The 15,354-nt window shown below is 40.2% G+C and overlaps 1 pseudogene across 1 annotated transcript; it reads right to left on the bottom strand.

Moving 5' to 3' along the window:
* Positions 1–912: 912 nt before the first annotated feature.
* Positions 913–5,885, bottom strand: LOC308511652 (large ribosomal subunit protein eL8-like; annotated as a pseudogene). The gene is made up of 2 exons: positions 5,862–5,885; positions 913–1,724 (listed from the first exon to the last, which is right to left on the bottom strand). The product of its transcript is annotated as a large ribosomal subunit protein eL8-like (transcript).
* Positions 5,886–15,354: the final 9,469 nt, after the last annotated feature.

The raw sequence follows: 15,354 nt of genomic DNA, 5'->3' as shown, positions 1-15,354 counted from the left end.
CGCTGCAGGTGCATTTGTTTTAACTTTTTTTGTATTACCTTTCTATTCTGAGTTCAATAAATAGTTTCATAATTTCAAACTTCAATGTTTCTAATTTACACCTTTCTTTACTATATTTTACGAAAAAGGTAGAAACATTAATACATATATCTTTCTGTTTAATTGCTATTAAAATTTTAAAAAAATTAATTTCCAGGGGGCGCTGAGTAATATTTTTTCTGGAAAGGGGGCGGTAGGCCAAATAAGTTTGGGAACCACTGTTCTAAATGTATTTAAAAGTATTTTGAAAAGAAAATGAAGACTACTAAATGTCAGTATGGGTTCACTAATATACTATGCTACACCATTAGACCAGTGTTACCTAAACTGGTGTCCTTCAGAACAGTGAATGCTAATAGGATACTGCTGCCAAAATTATATATATTTTCTATGACTAAATAAGTCTAAGACACATGAAATTAAGCAAAGTTAAAAATATGTCTCCACATGTGCTCACTTTAAAAGGTCACTGTAGGACTTTTCAGAGTTTTAATACACTATATTGTATTACATATTTTCAATAGGTAAACATAGTATGTAGTCTTTCCAAATGTCAGCATAACTACAAGGTCAGACAAAAGTATGTTTACAGTTGTTCATATGAAGAATACAATGATTAATAAATAATAATACAAGGACAAAGTCTGTTTTGCGTGCTTGCAACTGCAAATGTACTTTTGCCCCACCCTATATTATGGAGATTGTGTATATTTGCGTGTGTGCCCGTGCATTACTTATCAACAGTACTCCAAACTAATGTTTTATAAAATATAGTTTTGAAAATATGGTTCTAGTTTAGGTTTCTTTTTTGTTTTGTTTATTTGAATGATAATTTTTATTACTTTTATGTACAGGAAACTCAACAATATACACTTAGCCCAGTTTGCTGGCCGGTAGTCTAGTCTTTGACTTTTCCAACTTGGCAATACGAGCCACTGACATTGCCTCCTCAGTGGCAGCAGATCTCATCATATCTGTTGTTGTAATTGGTCCCGATGACTGCCACCAGCTTAGCCAGAGCTCTATTGTCTTCCAAGTTAGCCTGTGTGAAGGCGAGAGTGGTGCAGGTCTTCTTGTGGACTAGATGTCCCAGACTGGCCTTCCCCTTGATAATGCAGTAGAGAACCCCCATCTTACGGCACAGGGCAGGCAGGAGGACAGCCACCTCAGTGGAATCCACATCATGTGCAATCACTACCAGATGGGCCTTCTTGTTCTCCACCAAGGTGATGACAGTGTTAACCCTTGCTCAAAGGGCAGGTGGCCTCTTGGTGGGTACATCACTCTTGCCAGCAGCTTTCTTCTCAGCCCAGGCCAACAATCTCTGCTTCTTTTCTTGCTCTGTCTCTGCTCTGTACTTGTGTGCCAGCTTAACCAGTTGAATAGCTGTTTGGTGGTTCAAGGACAGGGTGAACTGGTTAATGGAAGGAGGCCCTTACAGACATTTATAAAGAATTGCCTTTTGCCACTACCACCAAATGTAGTAGGGTCATTTGACAAAGCAGGTGAGATCCTTTTTAGGCTGAACGTCCTTTCCAATGCCAAAATTCTTGGGCTTTTTCTCAAACAGGAGATTTACTACCTTCTTGACCTCCTGCTTCTTCATGACAACAGGGCACCTCTTTCCCCTTAGTTTTCCTTCCTTTCAGATTATTGGGTGGGAGGAAGAGAGCTAGTTTACGTTTCTTTATAGAATAATAGAGTAGTAGAAATGAAAATAAGGAGACATATTATATTTTAACGTTTATGTCATTTGAAACAACTCATTTTATTAATCTGAGGTGGAAAAATGTTTTCTAGATCAGTCATCTTTAAAAATTTTGCTTGTATAACCTTTAAAAGAATTTTCTATACTCTCATACATTTTTAAGTTAACACCAAACATTTTTTCACCCTGATTTTAAATTATTAAAACAATTGGTAAAAAAACCCAAAAAAACCAAAACAAACAAACAAAAAAACAATCCCATTTACCAGCACACCAAAAAATTTAAGATACCTAGGAATTAACTTAACTAAGGATGTAAAAGACCTGTACTCAGAAAACTACAGGACACTGAAAAAAGAGATAGAGGAAGACATAAACAGATGGAAGAACATACCATGTTCATGGATTGCTAGAACCAACATCGTTAAAATGTCCATAATACCCAAAGCAATTTATAGATTCAATGCAATCTCTATTAAAATACCAATAGCATATTTCACAGACCTAGAGTGAAATCTCCAAAAATTCATCTGGAATAAAAAAAGACCCCGAATAGCTACAGCAATCCTGAGAAAGAAAAACAAAGTAGATGGGATCTCAATACCAGATATCAAGCTGTATTACAAAGCCACTGTTCTCTAAACTGCCTGGTACTGGCACAAGAACAGACATATAGATCAATGGAATAGAGTAGATACCCCAGAAATTGACCCAAACCACTATGCTCAATTAATATTTGACAAAGGAGGCAAGACCATACAATGGAGTCAAGACAGTCTCTTCAATAAATGGTGTTGGGAAAATTGGACAGATACATGCAAGAAAATGAAACTAGACCACCAACTTACACCATACACAAAAATAACCTCAAAATGGATAAAGGACTTAAACATAAGTTTGGAAACCATAAAAATACTAGAGGAATTCACGGGCAGCAAAATCTCAGACATATGCCAAAGCAATTTCTTCACTGATACAGCTCCTAGGGCAATGGAAACTAAAGAGAAAATAAACAAATGGGACTACATCAAAATAAAAAGCTTTATGCACAACAACAACAACAACACCACCATCAACAAAACAACAAGAAAGCCCACTGCATGGGAGAACATATTTGCCAATGTTATCTCTGATAAGGGTTTAATCTCCAAAATTTACTAGGAACTCATACAACTGAACAAAAGAAATATAAACTACCCAATCAAAAACTGGGCAATGGACCTAAATAGATACTTTTCAAAAGAAGACATAAGGAAGGCCAAGAGACATATGAAAACATGCTCAAAGTCACTAATCATCGGAGGGATGCAAATTAAAATGACAATGCGGAACCATCTCACACCTGTCAGAATGGCTATCATCAACAAATCAACAAATGACAAATGCTGGAGAGAATGCAGAGAAAAAGGAACCCTTGTGCACTGCTGGTGGGAACGCTGACTGGTGCAGCCACTGTGGAGAACAGTATGGCATTTCCTCAAAAAACTAAAAATGGAACTCCCATTTGACCCAGTGATCCTACTTCTAGGAATATATCCCAAGAAACTAGAAACACCAATCAGGAAGGATATATGCACCCCTATGTTCATACAGCACAATTCACCATAGCTAAGATTTGGAAACAGCCTAAATGCCCATCAGCAAATTAGTGGATTTAAAAAAAAGTGTGGTACATCTACACAATGGAATACTATGCTGCAGTCAAAAAGAAGAAATTCTTACCATTTGCAACATCATTTATGGAACTGGAAACCATTATGCTAAGCGAAATAAGTCAGTCAGAGAAAGATAACTATCACATGGTCTTACTCATTTATGGACTATAATGAACAACATAAACTGATGAACAAAAACAGATCCAGAGAAAGAGAAGCATTGATCAGACTGTCAAGCCTCAGAGGGAAGGTCGGGGAGGGTGGGGGTAAAGGGGAGAGATCAACCTAAGGACTTGTATGCATGCATATAATCCTATCCAATGAACACAGACAACAGGGGGGTGAGGGCCTGAGTGGGGGGATAGGGTGGGGGAAATGGGGCAATAAGGACACATATGTAAATACCTTAATCAATAAAGAAAAAAAAAATTAAAATTAAATAAAAATTTGGATCTCAGCAGCACGCAATTGCCTTCATTATAAACATTTTCTATGACCTATTTTTTTCATTGGTCTCATACATGGACTACTTTGAGCCATTTATTCAGTAAATCATTTTATATAATGTAATAAGAATGCACAAGCCCAACACACATAAAGAAAGGTAGGTCTTAAAATTAACTTGATATTCAACCATATATTTTTCTCACACCATTCCATTACCGAGTCAGCTATTCTTAATCCTGTGTTCATTGTTTCCTGGCTTTCTGTTTTATTTAGCTTTATTGCATTTAATGCATTTATACACATATGAAAAGATTTTTGACATCAATAATCATCAGATAAATGCAAATAAAAACAGCAATGAGATATCACCTCACACATGTCATAATGGTTATCAGCAATAAGTCCATAAATCATAAGTACTCGTAAGGATGTGGAGAAAAAGGAACCCTCATGCACTGTTAGTGGGAATGCAGATTGGTGCAGCCTCTGTGGAAAGCAGTATGGAGTTAATCTCAACAAATTAAAAATGGAACTGCCTTATGACCTAACTATTTCATTTCTGGGAATATATCCCAAGAAACCTGAAACTCCATTTTGAAAGAATATATGTACCCATATGCAGGAAGCCATCCATTGTCAACATTATCATGAAAGTGCAACAAGGAACTTGGAAGGCCGATGGACCTTGGACAATTAGCAGGGCTAATAGCATGCACCAATTGTTTTGTTGAGATACTGATGGCTCGAAGCAATTTCCTGACCTCATAGCCTCAAAGTAAATCTTTACTGATCTTTTTACTGACCTTTGAGACAGTCTGTCTGCTACCAGTTTGCCATGCTTAACTGAGGGCAAAGATGTGTATCTTTGAATTGAATAAAAGCTAACAGGTCTGGGGCTTCAGGGAGCTTCTCCACTAAAGGGAAGTTTCCACCTGGCCCCCCATGCCTTCTAAATTCATATTTCTTGTCTAGTGTTTTCATTTGTGCATGACCCCTTCTTCAGATCCTGAACCCTAGCCATGCTGGTTGCGGCTTCACACCCATATATTCATTGCAACATAATTTACTATAGTCAAGATTTGGAAGCAGCCCATGTGCCCATCAGTAGATGAGTGGATAAAAAATGGTGGTAAATTTACTAAATGAAATACTATCCAGTCAGAAAAAAGAAGGAAATATTATCTTTTGCAACAGCATGGATGGACCTGGAGAGAATTATGGTAAGTAAAATAAGCCAGTTGAAAAAAGACAAATATCATGTGATTTCACTCATATTTGGAATCTAACAAACAAAATAAACTAATAAACAAAACAGAAACAGACCCATAGATAGAGAACAGACTGACTGTTATCAGAAGGGAGGAGTTGGGGGGGGGCAAGATGAAAAGGGGGGAAGGGATTAAGCAAAAAAAAAAATCCCTTATAGACACAGACAACATTATGGTAATTACCAGAGGGAAAGAGGGTGGGGGGATGTGGACGAGAGCAAAGGGGGATAAATGGTGGCAGAAAGAGACTCTACTTTGGGTGGTGCGCACATGATGCAGTATGCAGAGGATGTATTATAGAGTTGTACACTGGAGACCTGTATGGTTTTATTAACAATGCCATCCCAATAAATTCAACTAAAAAAAGAAAAGAATGTATGGATGGACATGTATAGATGAAAAAAAAGGTAACAGAAACAAATACTCATGCATGTATGATCACTTGATCTTTGGCAATAGTGCATTGTAAAGCATTGGAAAAAGATTGTTGCCCCCTACCACCAGTTTCTAGTACTAGAATACTTGAATGTCTACTTAAAAAATGTAAATGTGATCCATATTTAAAACCTTACATACAATTAAACTCCACGTGTATTGTAGCTTTAAAAATAAAATATATCACAGAGTTTTTCCTAAAATCTCTTAAACAAGCAGTATCTGGCTTCAATGTTCCCCATACCTCTCTCTAAGTGAACCCAGCCCTGGCATGGCAGCAGCTGGCCTTGGTTCCAAGCTTGGACTCACCTGGGCATTTCCAAGTCCAGCCATCTGCGGATAGCTTTGTAGCCCATACCAGGTGGCCCTAGGCAGAACAGAGATGGCAGCTGACCATTACCTGCACCTCCTGGGAGGCCCCAGAGCCAGTGAAAAGCTTAAGACCACGTTGAAGCATCACCACTCAACCACCTCCATAAGTGACACACTCAAGGGCCAGACTCAGCAGGTACCAGAAACCCTCTGAAGGAAGTCCTGCTCTATGGGGTGGGTCCCTACTCAGCTTATCCTCCATGGTGGTTGGACATTGGTGGTCACAGCCACTCCTCGCAGGTAGTCGGCCTGGGAGTAAACTCCTCCATTGATGTGCCAACAGCAATCAAAGTTCAAGTATAAAAGGAAGCTATATAGGGAACATACCTTAAGTGATTGGTGAGGTTGTACCACTGGAACCTATAGAACACTTACTACACAAGGCCACTCTACCAAGCCTAGGAGATGCAGCAGCTCTACCTAATACATAGAAACAAATAGAGGGAGGCTGCCAAAATGAGGAGACAAACATGTCCCAAATGAAAGAACAGAGCAAAACTTCAGAAAAAGAACTAAACAAAATGGAAACAGCCATCTAGTAGGTGCAGAGTTCAAAACATTGGTTATAAGGATGCTCAATGAACTTAGTGAGAACTTCAACAGCATAAAAATGAAAGACATACTAACTGAAATGAAGAATAATTTACAGAGAATCAACAGTAGAGTAGATGAAGCTGAGAATCAAATTAATGATTTGTAATATAGGAAGGAAAAAAACACCAAATATGAACAGCAAAAGAAAAAAGAATACCCCCCCCCCAAAAAAAAATGAGTATAGTATAAGGAACCTCTGGAACAACTTCAAGTGTACCAACACTTGCATCATGGGGTTCTGGAAGGAGAAGAGAGAGAGAAAGAAATTGAAAACTTATTTGAAAAATAATTACAGAAAGCTTTCCTAACCTGGCAAAGGAAATAAACATACATGTCCAGGAAGCATAGAGACTCCCAAACAAGATGAACCCAAAGAGATCCACACCAAGATACATCATACTTAAAATGCCTAAGTTTGAAGACATAGAGGGAATCTTAAAAGCAGCAAGAGAAAAAGTTAGTTACCTACCAGGGAACTCCCATTACACTGTTATCTGATTTCTCAACAGAAACATTGCAGGCAAGATGGGGTTTCTCAACAGAAACATTGCAAGGCAGATAGAAATAATCAAAGTGATGAAAAGCAAAGACATACAACTAAGATTACTTTAACCAGTAATGCTATCATTTAGAATCAAAGGACAGCTTCCCAGACAAGAAAAAGCTAAAGCATTTCATCACGACCAAACCAGTGTTATATGAAATGTTAAAGGATCTTCTTTTAAAATGAAAAATAAAAGAATAAAAATATGAACAATAAAATGGCAACAAATACATTTCTATTAACAATCCTATATAATAAAAGGCTAATATGCAAATTGTCCCCTCGGGAGTTCAACTGCTCGCTATGACATGCACTGACCACTAGGGGCAGTTTAGAATGAAGGAAGGCCCTAGCCAGCAGCCGGCAGCTGAGGGAAGGAAGGCCTCAATTGGCCCTGAGTGCTGGTCAGGCCTAGTGACACTACCTGTGCATGAATTTCATGCACCGGGCCTCTAGTTGAATCTGTAAAACAAGATAAATAAACAAGCAGACCAGAAACAGACTCATAGACACAGAGAACATTTTGACAGTTGCCAGTTGGTAGGAGATTTGGGGGGATGGCTGAAAAAGGTGAAGGGATTAAGAAATACAAATTGGATCGGCTGCCTCCTGCATGCCCCCTACTGGGGATCAAGCCAGCAACCCGGGCCTGTGCCTTGACCAGGACTCCAACCATGACCTCTTATGGCCACACAGTCTGGGCCCAACATGCGTTTGCCTGGGGACATGCTCATTGTCTCAAGGGAGGCTCCTAGCCTACTGAGGTGTGTGTCTGAGTAGTGGAACCCGCATCCCACACCTGGCACAGCCAGAGGGCTTGGAGACTCAGTGGCTGAGGGCTGGGCTGCAGCCACAGGCAGTGGGTGCCTAGAGGGGACCCTGGCTGGGAAGCCTGCCCGCCTCAGGGCAGCGGATGGTGCAGGGAGGTCGGAGGCCCAGACTGAGCTGGGAGCCCAGGCTGAAACCTGAGGGGAGGGAGGGGCCCTGCCTCAGCTGCTGAGTTCACCTCTAATGCTCTTTTCTGTGAGTCTGTGATCCTTGGGACTTCTCCAGCTCTTCCCTGGCCAGCCAGCCTTGTCCCCAGCCCCTTCTCACCCTGACTGCCTCGAAGATTTTGACAGGCCTGGAATTTTCAGTCCTTTAGGCCACACCAGCCCCTCCCTGGCTCACTAAACCTGTGCCCCAGGCAGCTGTCTCTAAGGAACACATTTAAGCCTCCTCGCTGCCCTGTTACGGAAAGGGGGCCTGGCCCCTGGTCCAGGTCTGCCTAGGGTTGGTCAGTAGTGTGGGGGTTCTTGACTTTGTGCAGGAAAAAATTCACAACAGGACTCCAGATAACTGTGAGGGAACATTTATTAAAGCCGGGACAATCAGACGAGAAAGAATCAACAGGAGAGCTAAGCTGGGCTGCCCTAGCTCTCAGGGAAGTCAGAGAGAAGGGGGCTTGGGGATCAGGTTCAGGGGTGAGCCTGGGATGAGCTGCTGGTATCCAGGACTCCCCTGGTTGCAAGTCTCATGCGATCCTTTAGAGTTCGGGAAACGCAAGGCTGTGGGGGAAGAAATGGAGGAAGAAGAGGGGACAGGGAGTGGCTGGGCTATAGGGAAGGCACACCCTGGGTCCTTTGTCCTGAGTCTTGTATCTGGAATGTGGAAATCCTAGGGGTGGTCTCGGGGGAGGGTTTCAATGTGTCAGTGTTTTAAAGGTGCTGCTTCAGGGCCAGGGTCTCCTAGGATTGGCCAGTGGCAGGGGAGGGAGCTGTCAGTCATCACAGCTGGTCCTGGTGTCGCCCACCTGGTTTGGCTGCTTTTCTGGGCCTGGAGCTGAAATGCAGCAGAGGCCTCGATGTTATTTCCAAGGAGGTGACCTTCTGTGTTGCCTGTAAATTGTTCTGAGTTTGTTCAGCTCTCAGTCTCAGTTTCCCATTCTTTCCACTCGTCCTGGCTCACCGACCTGCTTCACCCCCACCCCTTCGCCCAGGTGCAACTTTATCACCTCTGTGGTTTTCTTTTCTTTTTCTTTTAAATCATCGATGCCAAAATACATACAAATAAAGCATCCATGCTTGGCCTGTGCAGCTCAGTGGTTGAGCATCGGCCTATGAAACAGGAGATCACAGTTCAAGCCCCGGTTGCAGGCTTGATCCCCAGTGGGGGTCGTGCAGGAGGCAGTCGATGAATGTGTCTCTCTCATCATTGAAGTTTCCATCTCTCCTCCCTTCCTCTCTGAAATTAAAAAATATATAAAAAAATTAAAATCTTTATTGATTCTAGAGCGAGAGGAAGGGGGGGAGAGAGAGAAAAAAAACATTAATGGAGGAAGAAACTGTCCTGTTGCTTTCTGTACCATCAAACCCACAAACTGGCCAGGAGTCAAACCCTCAACCCTTTGGTGTTTACGACAACACTCTAACCACTGAGATATACCTGCCAGGACTGCCTTACTGGTTTTCTTGTTTTCTTTTTAAAATATATTTTATTGATTTTTTACAGAGAGGAAGAGAGAGGGATAGAGTTAGAAATCAATTAGAGAGAAACATTGATCAGCTGCCTCTTGCATGCCCCCTACTGGGGACGTGCCCACAACCAAGGAACATGCCCTTGAATAGAATCGAACCCGGGACCTTTCAGTTCACAGCCCAACGCTCTATCCACTGAGCCCAAATGATCAGGACACCTTACTGATTTTCTAAGTAAACTTTCTTTCTCTCTCTCTCTTTATTTCAGAGCGGAAGGGAGAGGAAGAACAAAAAAAGAAAAAGAAAAAAAGAAATACAAATTGGTAGTTATAGGACCATCATGGGGACTTAAATTACGGCATTGGAAATACAGTCAATAAACTATCTATCATCTATCTATCTATCTATCTATCTATCTATTTATCTATCTATCTATCAATCATCTATTTATGTATCATCTATCTATCTATCTACAAGCCTAAGTGACCGAACAACCAAACAACTGAATGACTGGTTGCTATGATGCTCACTGACAATCAGGGGGCAGATGCTCAACGTAGGAGCTTCCCCTGGTGGTCAGTGCTCTCCTAAAGTGGGAGCACCACTCAGCTGACAAACAGGTGCCAGAAGCCGGGCTCACGACTGGTGAGTGCGGCTGTGGCAGTCCGAGGTTCTTCAGCCTCCACGGCAGTGCTAACAAAAGGCGACAGCGGCAGGTTCAGTGAGGCCAGAATGAGCAAGAGTGGCATGGCTCCTCCCTGGTGCACTACTACAGGGATCAGGTCGAAACCTGCAGTTTGACATCCCCTGAGGGATCCCAGATTGCTAGAAGGCACAGGCCAGGCTGAGGGACCCCACCTGTGCACAGATCCATGCACCAGGCCTCTAGTATTTTAATAACTATATATGGTGTCAGATTGGTGCGAGATTTATTGAGATGATCACTTAGTAAGTTATGTATTGTCTAATCACTGGGGTGTACACCTGAAAGTAATATAATACTGTATGTCAACTGGAATTGAAAAATAAAACATGATTTAAAAATATAACTAAAAAGCACCACAATAAAGCTTTTATACATGAATATAACAGAATATCTTCTGGAAAGATTTCTTAAACAACTGACATAAAGCTAAACATAAAGCCATAAAAGAAATGACTGATATATTTATACACCTTAAACATAAGAACTATTGTAGATAATGCTCCTGTGAACAAAGGGGTGCACATGTTCTTTCTGACTGGTGTTTTGGGATTCATTTTTTAAAAAATTCTTTACTGCTTAAAGTATTACATCTGTCTCCTTTTCCCCCCATTGACCTCTCCCCAGCCGTTCCCATCCCCCAGCAAATGCTCTCAAACCCTAATATCTGTGTTCATGGATTGTGCTTATACGCATGCATACAAGTACTTTGGTTGATCTCTTACACCCCCACCTCCCCTGCCTTCCCTCTGAGGTTGGACAGTCTGTTTGATGCTTCTATGTCTCTGGATCTATTTTTGTTCATCAGTTTATGTTGTTCACTATAGTCCACAAGTGAGTGAGGTCATGTAATATTTATCTATATATGACTGACTTATTTTGCTTAGCATAATTCTCTCCAGGTCCATCCATGATGTTGCAAATGGTAAAAGTTCATTCTTTTTTACCGCAGCATAATATTCCATTGTGTAGATGTACCATGGTTTTTAATCCACTCATCTTCTGATGGGCACTTAGGCTGTTTCCAAATCGTAGCTATGGTGAATTGTGCTGCTATGAACATAGGGGTACATATATCCTTTATGACTGGTGTTTCTCATTTTTTGGGATATATTCCTAGAAGTGGAATTACTGGGTCAAATGGGAGTTCCATTTTTAATTTTTTGAGGAAACTCCATACTGTTTTTCAGAGTGGCTGCACCAGTCTGCATTCCCACCAGCAGTGCACAAGTGTTCCTTTTTCTCCCCATCCATTCCAGCACTTATAGTTTGTTGATTTGTTGATGATAACCATTCTGACAGGTGTGAGATGGTACCTCATTGTTGTTTTGATTTGCATCTCTCAGATGATTAGTGACTTTGAGCATTTTTTCATGTGCCTCTTGGCCTTCTGTATGTCCTCCTTCAAAAAGTATCTATTTAGGTCCTTGGCCCATTTTTTTTTTATTGGATTGTTTATCTTCCTTTTGTTAAGTTGTATGAGTTCCTTGTAAATTTTGGAGATTAAACCCTCATCGGAGATAACATTGGCAAATATGTTCTCCCATGCAGTGGGCTTTCTTGTTGTTTTGTTGATGGTTTCTTTTGCTGTGCAGAAGCTTTTTATTTTGATGTAGTTCCATTTGCTTATTTTCTCCTTAGTTTCTATTGCCCTAGGAGCTGTATCTATAAAGATATTGTTATGACATATGTCTGATATTTTGCTCCCTGTGGATTCTTTTAAGATTTTTATGGTTTCCTGTCTTACGTTTAAGTCCTTTATCCATTTTGAGTTTAGTTTTGGGTATGGTGTAAGTTGGTGGTCTAGTTTCATTTTTTTGCATGTATCTGTCCAATTTTCCCAACACCATTTATTGATTAGACTGCCTTGACTCCACTGTATGCTCTTGCCTCCTTTGTCAAATATTAATTGAGCGTAATGGCTTGGAGTGATTTTGGGGTTCTCTGTTCTGTTCCATTGGTGTATATGTCTGTTCTTATGTCAGTACCCGGCAGTTTTGAGAACAGTGGCTTTGTAATACAGCTTGATATCTGGTATTGTGCTCCCTCCAACTTTGTTCTTTCTCAGAATTGCTGTTGCTATTTGGGGTCTTTTTTCATTCCATATGAATTTTTGGAGATTTTGTTCTAGGTCTGTGAAATATGCTGTTTTTATTTTAATGGTAATTGTTTTGAATCTATAGATTGCTTTGGGTAGTATGAACATTTTAATGATGTTGATTCTACTAAACCAAGAACATGGTATAGTCTTCCATTTATTTATGTCTTCTCTTTTTTTCTCAATGTTCTGTAGTTTTTAGAGTACAGGTCTTTTACCTCCTTAGTTAAGTTTATTCCTAGGTATCTTGATTCTTTTTGTTGCAATGGAACATTGGATTTTAAAAAAATATCTTTTTATTGATTTCAGAGAGGAAGTGAGAGGGAAAGAGAGGGAGAGATAGACACATCAATGATGAGAGAGAATCATTGATTGGCTTCCTCCTGCTTCCCCCCCCCCCCACTGGGGATTGAGCCCTCAACCCAGGCATGTGCCCTTGATTAGGATCGAACCTTTGGCTCTTTAGTCCACAGGCCTATGCTCTATCCACTGAGCCAAACCACCTGGGGCTGGGTTATTTTTTTAGTTTCTCTTTCTGTGAGTTCATTATTGGGGTATAAAAAGACCATAGATTTCTGGGTGTTAATTTTGTATCCTGCTACATTGCTGAATTCCTTTATAAAGTCTAGTAGTGTTTTTTGGCGCCTTTAGGGTTTTCTATATATAATATCATGCCATCTGCGAATAATATCAGTTTTGCTTCTTTTCCTATTTTGGATGTCTTTTATTTCTTTTTCTTGTCTGATTGCTATGGCTAGTACTTCCAGTACTATGTTGAATAAGAGTGGTGAAAGTGGGCATCCCTGTCTTCTTCCTGTTCTTAGGGGAACTTTTAGTCTTTGCTCATTAAGTATGATGTTGGCTATAGGTTTGTCAAATAAGGCTTTTATTATGTTGAGGTGTGATCCCTCTATTCCTACTTTGCTGAGTGTTTTTATCAAGAAAGGGTGTTGGATTTTGTCAAAAGCGTTTTGTGAATCAATTGATATGATTATGTAATTTTTGTCTCTCAATTTGTTTATGTGATGTATCACTTTTATTGATTTGCGGATATTATACCATCCTTACATCCCCAGAATAAATCCCACTTGGTCATTGTGTATGATCTTTCTAATGTAATGCTGGATGGTGTTTCAGGATTCTTAGTATATATTCTCAGAGGTCAGATCACTTGGTCAAAAGGCAGCTCTATTTTTAAGTTTAAAAAATATTTATTGTTGAAAGTATTACATATATCCCCTTTTCCACCATTGACCTCTCTCACTAAACAGGGCAAGAGCTGGACAAATGGATGTTTTTTTAAAATATATTTTATTGATTTTTTACAGAGAGGAAGGGAGAAGGATAGAGAGTTAGAAACATCAATGAGAGAGAAACATCGATCAGCTGCCTCCTGTACACCCCCTACTAGGGATGTGCCCACAACCAAGGTACATGCCCCTGACCGGAATCAAACCTGGGACCCTTCAGTCTGCAGGCCAACGCTCTATCCACTGAGCAAAACCAGTTAGGGCTGGATCTGTTTTTGTTCATCACTTTATGTTGTTCATTATATTCCATGAATGAGTGAGATCATGTGATATTTATATTTCTCTGAAGCATCAATCAGACAGTCAAACCTCAGAGGGAAGGTAAGTGGGGGGGGAGTAGGGGGGGGATCAACCAAAGGACTTGTATGCATGCACATAAGCCTAACCAATGGACACAAACATCAGAGGGGTGAGAGCATAAGTGGAGGGGTGGGGGGACTATTGGGGGATAAGGACACATGTCATGCCTTAATCAATAAAGAAAAAAATAAAATAAAAAGAGTTGGACAGATGAGGGGGGGCAAGAGTATGAGGATGTTGGAAAGATGAATAAAGGGATAGGACAAAGAAAGACATGAAAATGAGTAAGTACTATGATTGCAGTGGGGAGTCAACAATGATTATACAGGGAAGATAATTTATGAAAGCAATGAAGATTGTATGAAGAGTGTAGGGACAGATTATGATGGGAGCTCCTTAGAAACATAATGTAGGTTTGGATTGATAATTAATGGAGAACTATGTTAAGTATTTCAGATTACATTGTCTTTAGTGCCATATAAAAGTGATGTTTTAGGGGGAAAAAACTTAACAATTATTGAGTACTTTCCCTGTCCCAGGCAGTATATTACAATTATGGTTAAGAGGGTGGCCTTTGGAGTTGGTTAGACTTGAGTTCTAGTCCTGACTCTGGAATTTACTAGCTATATGACTTTGGGGAAATTACTTATTTTCTTGAGTCTCCGTTTCTTCTGTAAAACTGATGCAATAATATCCACCTCTCAAGGTTGTTCTATAGATCACATACATTGGAAAAGGGAAAACCTGTGAACAGGAAAGAGTTAGGAAGCTACTACAATTATTGAACAGTGATAAAACCACTTGAATATAGAGGGAAACAAACTGAAAAGGAAAAGTAAGGAAGTAGGACACAGGTGACTGACTCCTTCTATCCACTCAATTTGCAAGTTCTTTAATTCTGTTCATTTGACATAATTTGGAAATTTGAAATTACAGTCTAAGGTATATGGTCCCTCTCTGGACATTTTTGTTTGCTAATTTCCCTAGAGCTATAAATAGCCTTTTGCTCTCTTTTTCTGCTTACCATTTCAACATCTCCTACAACATAGGATCCAAACACCCTTTCCTCAGTCAGTTATTAAGCAAACAATACAAAACAAAACAAAAACTCATTTACTTTCTAACACCGCACTTTCAATTTTTATTGGTTTTCAATTTCTTTCTCCATTCTTGAGTTTGCCAGTCAATCAGTCTTCCTGAGTATTCTCACAGAAGCAGGATCCCCTAACTTAACAAAAAGCAAAGCTCACAAGGAAACCCAATTCTGCCTTTTCTGGGCTTAGGGAAACCTGAAACTTTTTAAAACCTTCTGTGGCATCGCTCAGTCCTTCAGTGCCCAATTCCTGCTGCCATACAACATCAGAACAATCAGTACATAATTAATAGGAGTATTAAAATGTACAAGGTTCTGAAAGTCTGGGCTTT

Source organism: Myotis nattereri (genome assembly GCF_964212035.1).
Source record: "Myotis nattereri genome assembly, chromosome: X".
Classification (NCBI taxonomy): Eukaryota; Metazoa; Chordata; class Mammalia; order Chiroptera; family Vespertilionidae; genus Myotis; species Myotis nattereri.
The sequence above is the reverse complement of the archived record's forward strand: the minus strand, read 5'-3'. Positions and strand labels throughout refer to the sequence as shown.